The sequence below is a fragment of the Pleurodeles waltl genome, chromosome 6, assembly GCF_031143425.1.
Source record: "Pleurodeles waltl isolate 20211129_DDA chromosome 6, aPleWal1.hap1.20221129, whole genome shotgun sequence".
Classification (NCBI taxonomy): Eukaryota; Metazoa; Chordata; class Amphibia; order Caudata; family Salamandridae; genus Pleurodeles; species Pleurodeles waltl.
The window spans coordinates 870,536,649-870,548,929 of record NC_090445.1 but is presented as its reverse complement, the minus strand read 5'-3'; positions in this window follow the sequence as shown (position 1 = coordinate 870,548,929).

The window sequence follows — 12,281 nt, the reverse complement described above, 5'->3', positions numbered from 1 at the left end:
GTCAATCAGGATCCAGCTCTTTCACAATTGACATGATCAGTAGTCTGACTAAGACTGGTCAGAGGGAGCAGTAGACAGTTGACATGTCAAACTGTGTATGTCCTGTGTTGTTTTGAAGGTGACACATGAACCCAGATACAGTGTTACTCGGCAACATTAGTAGCAATGCTTAGCGGTGTAATTGTCAAAATGACTACATCTATGCTGTAGGAGGCATCAGCAGGGACAGTGCATGTAAATTTGGGTGGTGTGCATGGAGGTGATCACTGGTGTGGCCTCCATCAGTGTCTCACAAGTCCTTTCGGATGAGAATTGCTTTCAAATGGCCTACAGTACCTTTCACACGGGAAGCAATCTACAGGTGATACCAGGCCTTAAAAACTCCAAGCCAGTGTATTATTTGAGCTGACTTCCATGCAGTCAGATAGTACTATGACAATGGTATACCATAGGAAAGGGTGTGGCACACTGGATGACTCTTGTTAGTGTGTGTGTGTACATGAGGGAATATCAGGGTACCCATATTTGTATTCCAGGGACCTCTTCAGACAGGTGGGGTGTGACCAGGCGCTTGGGTGTGTCATGTTTTTAGAAAAGGGCTGACATGTAGATGGGATGTGATGTGCTAGATGCTTGTCATATGTGTGGCACTTGTGCTGTGTATGTTCTGCTTATGTGTAACTCTAGTGACAGATAGTCTTTGCAAAGATTGTATGTAGTTGGAATTACTGCTGCCAAGGGTCTGGTCATACATTCCTGTTCCTGATGCAAAAGCATGTCAACTGCCTGATGTATAAGGCCTGTTTAACCCTAGTTGAGTGATGGTGTTTTAGTTGTGTGCCATATGCTGTGATGAACCATGTTTCCAACATGTATGTGTGTAATAGGTGTGGTCCTCAGCTATTGCCCTTCAAAGGTGAACTGTACAGGATGTCAGTCATTTACATTGTGTGTGTATGTGACCGTTGTATGATAGGCATCACATTTGTAGTAGTAATTTCTGTGTCCTGATTGTTATATCATCAATGCTCCATGAGGCGACACTCTTCTTCTGATATTTAGAGCTAAAGGTGTGCAGAAATGATTAGCCAGACCATGATGTGGTGTTTATCAGTGTTTATTTACAATAGTTCATTAAGTGGTGATGGTGATAATATTTTTAAAAAATTGTTCACATTGTGTTGGCGCCTACGCACTCCAGCAGCCGTGTTTGGATGTTCCTCCTCATGTTGTAGGGCAGCATCCTCCTCTTCCTCGTCTTCAGGCATGTATGGGTCTGGTTCCAGGAGGGGAATGTTCCTTTTAATGCAAATGTTGTGCAGGATGGAACATGTTAGTATGATCTTACAGACCATCTCTTTTGTGTACTGATGTGACATCCTATACTTGTAGGCTATACCATCTGCATTGTGTTGTTTCCTTGGCTGAGCAAGTGTTTGTCTGCTAACCGTTTGTCATCAGTATGTTTTGGGATTTTCAGTACAGTGTGCCCTCCCTAGCATTGTGACTTGTGATACAGGTGTCTGTGTGTCTTCACTTGGGGTGAGATGATAGTTCCATGTACAGTTAAAATTGAAAGTGTTGTTAACACGTTCATATCAAAGTACCCTGGACATCCCATACCTTTAGACTTATGCAATGTATTTATGTAAAGGTCATTGGGACACTTACAATTTGCAAGGTGACATTTCGGCAACCACACTCATTTATGTCTTAACGTTAGGCTGTACAGTAAATTCCAATGTGTGACAGGTTCAATGGTGACTTAAGAAACATGGCTAGTGATGCCAGGACCTCAGTGTGTTCCTGTTGACATGTTGCTGTTGTGGTGTATGTGTTGTGTGTCCTAGAGGGTTGCTGTGCAGTGTGTATATATGTAGGTTTTTGTACTTACCAACAAGTAGTCCATTGCCATACCGTCCATCCTGGAAGTGTTGGTTGATGGTGCAGTGATGGAAGATGTAGGAGTCATGTACACTCCCAGGATATTTAGCCACGATGTTGGTGAACATTCCTTGGTGATCGACAATGGCCTGCACGTTGATGGAATGTGTGTGCTTCCTGTTGTGGTAGAGGTGTTCAGTTGCAGCAGGTGGCACACGGCATACACGTGTGCTGTTGATTGCACCAAGGACGTGTGGGAAGCCACTGATTGCGTAGAACCCCTGTTTAGTTTCCTGCTGCTTCTGCAGTGTGTTAGGGAAACAGATGTGGCGGGGTGTCAGTCCAATGATGGCATCCAGTACTTTGGGCAAAAAGGCGGAGAATGATGGTTGTGATATTCCGCCTACCAGGGCACCAGTTGTTTGAAATGAGCCACTTGCCAGCATGTGAAGTACGGCAAGCAGCTTTGTTTCTGTTGGTATGGTGTGGGGTGTCACCAAAGTGGTGGCTAACTGCTGTTCGATATTTCGCAGCAGCTTCTGAATGGCCTGCCAGTTCAACCGGTACCTCTGTATGATGTCGTGTTCCCTGAGGCCCTGAAGGGTTGTTCTTGGGTGGAATATCCTCTCCTGCCTTCTATGCTGCCTTTTGGGTCCTTGCTGGTGTTGTTGTAGCTGCTGTTGTTGCTGCTGGGCTCTGCGTCTGCGTGCACGCTGGATTAGAATGACCTCCATGGCTCCTTGTTGCTGCTCTGCTGCTCTGCTGTTTGTTCTGTGTGTTCTGATTAAATACAGGTGTGTTTGCCCCATTTTAACGCCTGCCCTGACCCAGGCGTTATTTTTTTACGCAAATCGGGCTGTGCGTCATTTTCTGGCTCCGCCCCCCGGCCGTGCGTCATTTTTGCCCAAAAGCATAATTTAGCCATTTTTTGGACGGGAACGCCTACCTTGCATATCATTAATGCAGGGCGGGTTGCCGCATCCAAAAAAAGACGCACACAGCAGAATTCTGTCGTCCACGGCCTCGGGCGTCAAAATTTAAATACGGGACAACGTTTGCGCTGATTGTGCATCAACATTTTTGACGCACAATCGGCGCAAACGGAGTATAAATATGCCCCTTGGTCTTCCCACCATCACAGCACTACCATAATGTACCAAGTCATAGCACTACACAATACCCCTGCATAATAGTACAACCCTACACTTCAGAAATACTAAGGTTTAGCTATAGCAATGACAAAACACAAAACAATGTCATAATACACCCATAACGCAACGGCAAACAACACTAACTATCCAACACTCACAACACAACCACCAAAGCAGTATAACAATACGTATTGCGCCGACAACATAACAACACAACTACAATGTGTCAAAATAAAACAGCAGATGCACAATAATGATGAACAATTCAAGAACAATAAACCACACAACACAATAATATTTAACAAAAACACAAAACTACAACAGTGGACAGCAAATACAATAATAACCCACCAACATACAATGCAACCCATTAGTACATATTAACACATAACACAATTGCACACAAAATCACAGTACAGTAACAACACAACAACTCAAAACAATAAGACACAACAGCAGAAACACACTCATACCCCAAAAACGGCAAAAAGAGAAAGTATGGCAACACAGAACATGACAGAACATCACATCAACAGAATGCTATACAGCTAGAAACAAAAAATAGCTACAAAACAGAACAATACCACAACAATACAAACCACAATGACAGCAACGCAACAATATGAACATGACAACAAACAACAATGACAAAGTATGAAGCAACAATAACAACAGAACAATTTATCATATTTGTAACAAAACTATAATAACTAGAAAGCACACGATCACTGGAGGGAAAAGACATTATAAAAATAAAACAGAACTCACAACAACAAACAATACGTACAAGCCCACATACAAACAAAACACTGCTACACAGCAATGCAACAAACTGCAGCAAAAACTCAAATGTGAAACGCGGACATCCACTGTATGTTGATGATCTCCCTTAGCATCAAGGTACCCATTTGCTGTATAATGCAGGCCCTGGCTTTATAGTGGAAATAAAAAGCCATCATGAAGGTAATTCTTTGCAGAAAGTGGCTAACCATGCTGTACTCTATCCCACCATGAGCATGGCACAGCCCATGGCGTAATGATGGTAATTCTTGATATACTTTTGATGCCCATTCCATGACGGCATCTTATCTTGTATAAAGCTTGCACTGGCATAATGGTGAAACTAATTTATACATTGTGGGCATTGTTGGCACTTGGTGTTCACTGCTGGTGCAATGCTTTTATGATCAAAACATTTGGTCGAATAAAGATTATGAAATTGAAAAAATTGACTGCTTTTAACCATGCACTTATTTATTCATTCATATAGCCACCCGTCTTTGTTTTCAGTTATTCAGCCATTGATTTTTGCAAATAACCCCTCCATCCATCCACTCATCCAACCAAGTGATTATTAATTCTCACAATCAATTCTTCAACTCAGATACGCACCCAGACTTGCCAGTCGATAAAGAGGCAAATTCTCTTTGCATACATCCACGTATATTGGCTCTGCAAGTGTGTATTGCCTTCGCATCTATGTATTTTGCAGCATTTGCAGTCAATCTTTGCATGTATAATTTATGTATCGTATACTTGCTTGTGTTCGCTGTGTGTTGTCACTTAACCTTACCACTTTCTTTAGAGTGGTGTACCCCTACAGTGGAGGATGTCTGCTCGGCTTTATTGAGAGGGTCCACTATATATTTGCCGGTCTGTCACACCCGTCACCCTGGCTCCAGGCAAATTCGGGCACACCTGACAAGCAGCAGGGTAGGTTTTGATGTTTCCTTTGTACTCCAGGAGGTCTGGTTGTGACTGAATGTGGATTTCCAGGATGAGTTACACAGGTCTGCAAGGGGAAACTGCATAAATATTGGAGGATCAGCAAGAAAACATGGAGCCCTCACCCCACCACCATACACCCATCATGTTCTACATTTGCTGCAGGAAGTGAATGAGAATAGTCATGGGGACGTGGGCAGATTTTACACTGGGAATAATGTGATCCTCACTATAGTTTCCCCATGATCTTGTGAGTTAATAATAACCACCCTCTTCTATGAGTGGGAGTGCACTCTAGCTGTATCCTCCGCAGAGCAAAGTCAGGTGGGCTTGTAGTGCCCTCATTGTCCTGATGATCGCTGAGTCACTTCAAGAAAATAAGAGGGCAGGCTGGCAAAATGTAAGTCACCATAGCACAGCTGCCCACACATTGTGGGGACTGTCACCCCACCATCACTGGTAAACAGGTTGCAGATTTTAACAAAAAATGTTTCTAACTCAGACAGATAAAAAGTTATTAAAAACATGGCAAAACGTTGTCACACCACTTGCCTGGTCACCTTTTTACTGCTCATTGCTGTATTTGGGTGTCAAACTGGCTGTAATGAGTTGAAATCTTTGCCTTGATATTGTTAACATGTGAAAATGATAAATAATGAGGAAAAATATCACAAATGTGCTGCATCATACCACATAATTTGCCTTTTCTTGCTACGTAATTTGGTACTCATATTAACATATGAGGCACTCACTGAAGTGTTGTACACAAGCAATAATTAATAGAACCTTTATAAACAGTGAGCTGGAGGAACACTGCCGCTCTATGGAATATGAGCTGTACAGTACTATTGGAATAAATCATAAAGACTGAAGAAATACATGGAGGACTTTATACGTGTTTTATTCTTTTTGAGTGGAAAAGGATTGTGTTTACTGAGTTTTCGTATTAATTATTGCTTGTGTACAACACTTCAGTGAGTGCCTCATATGTTAATGTTTGTTTCCGGTTTTACTTGGCAAATCAGTTAGGGGTATGGGTGCTCCCCTATGAGTGCACCGCTGTTTGATATTTTGGCCTTACATATATGTCATACTAGGTCTTTGAGAGCCTATTTTCCCCCTGTTTTTCACACCCTTCTTTGTATGTAATTTGGTATTCCCCTGCTTTAATTCCAGTGTCCCTGGTAGTAGAACAGCACAGTCACAGTGTTGCAGGAAAATATATATTTCTCCGATCCTTAGAAATACATCCTTTTAAGGGTTCTGTTAAGCGAGCTAAACTCATTGTATGCCTTAGAGCCTTTCTCTTCCACCCTCCTTCAACATGATGCAAAGAAACATAATGGTGCATAAGTAATGCGGTTTATTGCATCAGGAATACACTACGAAGCCAGATGTAATATACAACTACTCCAAAGTAGTGGACTAGAAATGATTAACCCTACTAAGAAGGAAGCATTGCATCTTGAAAAAACTTTTCAGGAAAATGCCCGGGCTCCCTCTAACGGAAGAAGGCCGGTGAAGCAGGAAAAGGCTGCATGTTAGTGATGCTTACAATACAGTGATGACACGGTGTCTGCACCTGTACTTTAAATGGCGATGCGTCTCGTGCAGGGGTAGATAGAACACATGTGCGGTATATTAAATAAAAATGGCGCCTCTGTTTTCTTAACATTTACAATTTGAGAATGTTCATGGATTCTGCCTACAGCGGCCTGAAACGACAGTTGACGGTGTCTGCACCTGTGTTTTAAACTGGGATGCGTTTCGTGCAGTAATAAAATACATAGGCGGTATATTTAGTAATCAATGTCTCGTCTCTATTTTGTGAACATCTACATGTTGAGAATTTTCATGGAGTCTGTCTAATGCACCCTAAAGCAGCAGTGAGGCCGTCTAATTAAAATTTAAATCTGTTTGGAATATTTTAAGCAGCAGTACCCGATAACGGATCCAAAACAAAGTATAACAAGGCCGCCACTCTGGTTTACATTGCCTTAAAGAAAAGTAAATATTTATATTGATAACATATATAGCTTCAACTTCAACACAGCAGAGATCTGTTTATAATATCAAAGTTGAGATTTTTTTTCTTTCTACAACAACCAAAGTTCTAAGTGATCAAAAAAAAGTGTTGACGTACCCTGTTCAAATTACGTGGCGCATCGTAGGCGTAAACTGCTTTCTGTAACTGAAAATAAAATAGTGTATCAATATTATTTACGAATAAACCGATGTATAGTGGCGGGTTAATACAGAAGCAAAACGGCCCGGTTCACACTTTTTTGTTCTAATATTATCAAACTATGTGGAGTGTAAAGTTATTTATTCATTTTCAGCAGGAGAAACAGAACTTTAAAAAGGCCCAGGTAAAAAAAAGAGCATGTCAGGAATCTGTGTATTCCGTTTGAACCCCGTGTAAAGTGATACTCTATATAAAGGAAAGTCCGACACACCTGGCTGCGAGTCGGTGCGTACAGACAGCAGCCCACGAAGTACAGCAAACAAACACAGACACTGTACACAGCGACTACGTACCCATGTGGGAAACAACGTTCTGAATACCAGTCTTGTTACACATTGACGGGCCCCACCTGAGGGCACAAGGTCTGATCCGTCACTGGTTGCGCATTAACCTTGTGAGGTGGGGACTGGCTGAGGGTGGAATGGAGGAAGTTGGGCCTTGTATCTCAGTCACTGAAGCACTTGCCAACACACGCCAGATAAGTGGCTGTTGACTTACCAGGTGTCGAGTACATGGCTTCTGCAGGGGCAGCGGTGTTCGGTTTGTAACTGGGAGATTTGTCTGTAGCAGGACAGGATTCTTTGTCTTTCTATTGTTGGTTTCCTGATCAATAATTGTACCTTCGACTCATTAGTGTTTAACAGAGATAAGAAGCTTGAACAGTGGTGCAAGGAGTGTTCTCTAGACTGCTTTGTTCGATGTTTGCGTAGGCATGGATGACCTAAGGGGGGCAGAAGAGGGAGAGGGGTCATGACCTCTGAAAATATTCCCACTTAGTATTTCCAATGTAGTTAAAGCTTTACTATTCTAGTCTTGAGGAAAGAAATGTTCTCTACCGGTGTGCAGGCGTTTTATAGAGATTGACATCAATGTTTAATGTAGACCCTTCAAATAATTATGAGGCCATACGTGGTGTACCAGAACTATGGGACTGGGCGGGTCATTGAGAGAATGGTGGTGGTGCGCGTGGTCGGTGTAGACATCGCCTCCACTCTCCCAGCACAGCCCGCATGGCAGACTGAGAGGCCCCGCCAACAAGGCAGGGAGTGTTTCACTGAAAGTGCCCGGCAGTGCTGCAGTAGCCCTCTCACCCAAACTGAAATGACGGCCATATGCCACACCAAACAAACAAATAATGGCCCTAACGCTCTGTAGGGCAGATTTACAAGCCCTTTGCGCCGCTTTGGCGTTAATCTTATGATGCTAAGATGGCATTAAGGTGGCCATTCCCCCTCGCCATATTTACAGAGTAGCGCAATGCATGCATTGCGCCACTTTGCAACCCCTTGAGCCACATTATGCCTGCACCAGGCATAATGTATGCAAAGGGGGCTTTTTCATTTTTCACTGCGCCACGCCATTGTTCTCTGCGCCACTGTTTTCTGTCATTTTTCACAGCTGCTCAGGGCAGGTGTTAAAGTGACGCACACATAATAATCTATGGGCCTCCCTATGCTTTACTGCACTAGCACCAACATTTTTTACGCTAGTGCAGCAAAGCACCATAACAGCGCAAAACGTTTTGAGGTTGTTGTGGTAACGACCGCCATGGTGCACAGTGTTGTAAAAATGGCACAACCATGGTGTTGTTAGGGAGACACAGGGGACTCAAGAAAAGTGGCGCATCTGGACTGATGCGCCACTTTCTCGTAACTATGTTCCTGTGTTTTTTTCTCAGCATGGCGGTCATTTCTGTAGTTGCCTGTTCCAGCCTTTTTGTTGGTGATTCTGACGAGGGGCAACACGTGCCTGAAGGGCCTTCTGACGTACACTGACTGATGGACACCTGGAGGATAGGACATTCGTCAAAGATTTCCAGAGGTGGAGCCAGCTGGGGCTTGGTCATCGAACCCTTGCACTTACCCCAACTCTAAGCGTGCACAGGAACTGAGGAATTCGTGGATGGGCACCCACAAGGTCTTAATGACCTCCTACGTCTAAGATGAGGAAAATTGGCTTAGCTGTATACTATCACTTTACGTATGCACAACATTTCATTCTAAGAGGGAACTACAAGCATGATTGATCGAAATGTTCTGGCAATATTTTAGCACAATTGAACAATGCAATGCTTAACATAGTAACGCATGCACAAATTCTGTAGTTGAACATTGGAACATTATGAAGCATTAGCACTACAAAGCAACAAGAGAGTGTAACTTGACAGAAACAGTGTTGCACTAGTAGAAAGCAGACTACACTAGCAGACATGAACTGGGAACATAGATGAATCACAGCATTGGAAAGCGCATGTGCAAAAATTCCTCCCACTAGGCAAATACAAGCATAGGAAGCCACCACAAAAAGGGCACATGGGGATTTAAAGCACCTAAAATCCACTGGTGTAAATTAACATGACCAACACTTAAGGGATGGTGGGCTGACATTGATCTCTATTTGTAACACTGGACTTCAATCATGCTTATACACCGTTTTATATAAGAGGATTTGTGCACCCAAACCATTCAACTACCTTTTAAGTCTGACTTGACAGCACAATTGTCATCATACTTTATGTAATAAACAGAAGCTTTAAGAAGCAGAAATTATATGCTTCTGCTGAAAGAGTGCTTGTATTGCACAGATTATGCTCGATACGGGAGGACTGAGTTGGTTATGGTAAGAAGCCAATGATGAAGGTTGTAGAAAAGGTTGGGAAAAGCTCTGTCAGATGCAATTGGTAGGGCATTTTATTTATTTATTATTGTCATTCATTAGACTGCAGCCCCAGCCACAGGCACAAAGGGACACTTTCATAAAAAGTTTTCATACATCAACGACAGGCATAAATATCAATCATTTAACATAAACTCTGCAGCACTTACCGGTAGATTATGGCGGGTAAGTTTTAAGCTTTTTAGGAACTTTACAAGGTTGGAGAATACTCTTTATGTCCTCAGGGATTTGGTTCCAGAGCTTGGGTGCAAGAAATGAGAATACCTGTTTCCCGGTTCTGATTTTCTTTGAGAAGGGATTTCAAGCAGTAGTCTTTCTTTCCGTCATTGCTCTTAGGCCCCCCGCGATGCATAGATTTTGTTTTAGAAAGCATGGGAGTTGTAAATGTATGTCTCCCAGAGTTATGCATGTAGTCTTGAAAGTTATAGATGCCTCACCAGGAAGCTAGTGAAGTTGATTAGTATAGATATAATGAGGTCCCTTTGTTGGTATTATTTTTAACCAGTCTATCTGCTTTATTCAAGATGGCTCATGTTGCAAAGATTGTCGTTTTAGGGAGGGCTACTAGCATAACATTGCCACTGTCTAAATGTAAACGGACCAGTGTGTGCTCTAAATATCTGAAGTCCTCTGAGGGTGTTGAGATTTTTACTTTTCGACAAGACTAGCTGATATGTAGTGTTTTTCCAAAGGCTGATGGTGTGATTATAATTAAGGAAAAGGAGCTGTTCATTGACAGTCTAAGTGAGTTAGCTGTGGCTAGTAGTTTAGAGAGGCTTCCAGAGGGGGTTAGAATTTCCAGCCAATTTTGTACTGGTGGAAGTGAGGGCCATATTTAGGGCCAGTTGGCGCAACACAGCAAGGCATCTTGCTGCGCTTTGTCACAGGGAAAGGGCAGAAATGCACAGTATTTATCCCCATAAGGGCGTATTCCTGTCCTTTTCCCAGCGCTGCAACACAATGGGCTGCCTAGCTCCAACACAGACACCCTTGCTTCATGTACAAGGGTGCCTCCGTTGCATGTAGGTTTTTTTGTTCAGGAAAGGGCTTCTTTCTGTAAAAATATAATCCATTGAGGTTTTTTCCTTTTTCTATGCGTGCTGCAGAATACAGGACACATAGGGGATCATTCTGACCATGGCAGTCAAGGACCGCCAGGGCCAACGACCGCGGAAGCACCACCAACAGGCTGGCGGTGCTTCCGGGGGCATTCTGACCGCGGCGGTAAAGCCGCGGTCAGAAAAGGGAAGCCGGCGGTTTCCCGCCGGCTTCCCGCTGCCCCAGGGAATCCTCCACGGCGGCGCTGCAAGCAGCGCCGCCATGGGGATTCCGACCCCCTTCCCGCCAGCCTGGTTCTGGCGGTTTTCACCGCCAGAACCTGGCTGGCGGGAATGGGTGTTGTGGGGCCCCTGGGGGCCCCTGCAGTGCCCATGCCACTGGCATGGGCAGTGCAGGGGCCCCCTAACAGGGCCCCACATAGATTTTCAGTGTCTGCGTGGCAGACACTGAAAATCGCGACGGGTGCAACTGCACCTGTCGCACCCCTTCCACTCCGCCGGCTCCATTCGGAGCCGGCATCCTCGTGGAAGGGGGTTTCCCGCTGGGCGGGCGGGCGGCCTTCTGGAGGTTGCCCGCCAGCCCAGCGGGAAACTCAGAATGACCGCCGCGGTCTTTTGACCGCGGTACGGTCTTCTGGCGGTTCCCGCCAGGCCTGCGGCATCCGCCGCCGGCGGGGGTCAGAATGACCCCCATAGTGTAGGAAGGTAGCCTCTTTCAAGCCTTGTTACCCCCACTTTTGGCCTGTTTGTGAGTATATGTCAGGGTGTTTTTACTGTCCCACTGGGATCCTGCTAGCCAGGACCCCAGTGCTCATAGTGAAAACCCTATTTGTCAGTGTGTTTTATATGTCTTACTGGGACCCTGCTAGCCAGGGCCCCAGTGCTCATAGGTTGTGGCCTGAATGTGTTCCCTGTGTGGTGCCTAACTGTGTCACTGAGACTCTGCTAACCAGAATCTCAGTGCTTATGCTCTCTCTGCTTTTAAAATTGTCACTGCAGGCTAATGACCATTTTTACCAATTCTGATTGGCACACTGGAACACCCTTATAATTCCCTAGTATATGTTACCTAGGTACCCAGGGTATTGGGGTTCCAGGAGATCTCTATGGGCTGCAGCATTTCTTTTGCCACCCAAAGGGAGCTCAGACAATTCTTACACGGACTGCCACTGCAGCCTGAGTGAAATAATGTCCACGTTATTTCACAGCCATTTTACACTGCACTTAAGTGACTTATAGGCCACCTATATGTCTAACCCTCACTTAGTGAAGGTTTGGTGCAAAGTTACTAAGTGTGAGGGCACCCTGGCACTAGCCAAGGTGCCCCCACATTGTTCAGGGCAATTTCCCCAGACTTTGTGAGTGCGGGGACACCATTACACGTGTGAACTACATATAGGTCAATACCTATATGTAGCTTCACAATGGTAACTCCGAATATGGCCATGTAACATGTCTAAGATCATGGAATTGTCCCCCCATGCCAAATCTGGTATTGGGGTGCCAATCCCATGCATCTCGGGGGCTCCAGCATGGCCCCCG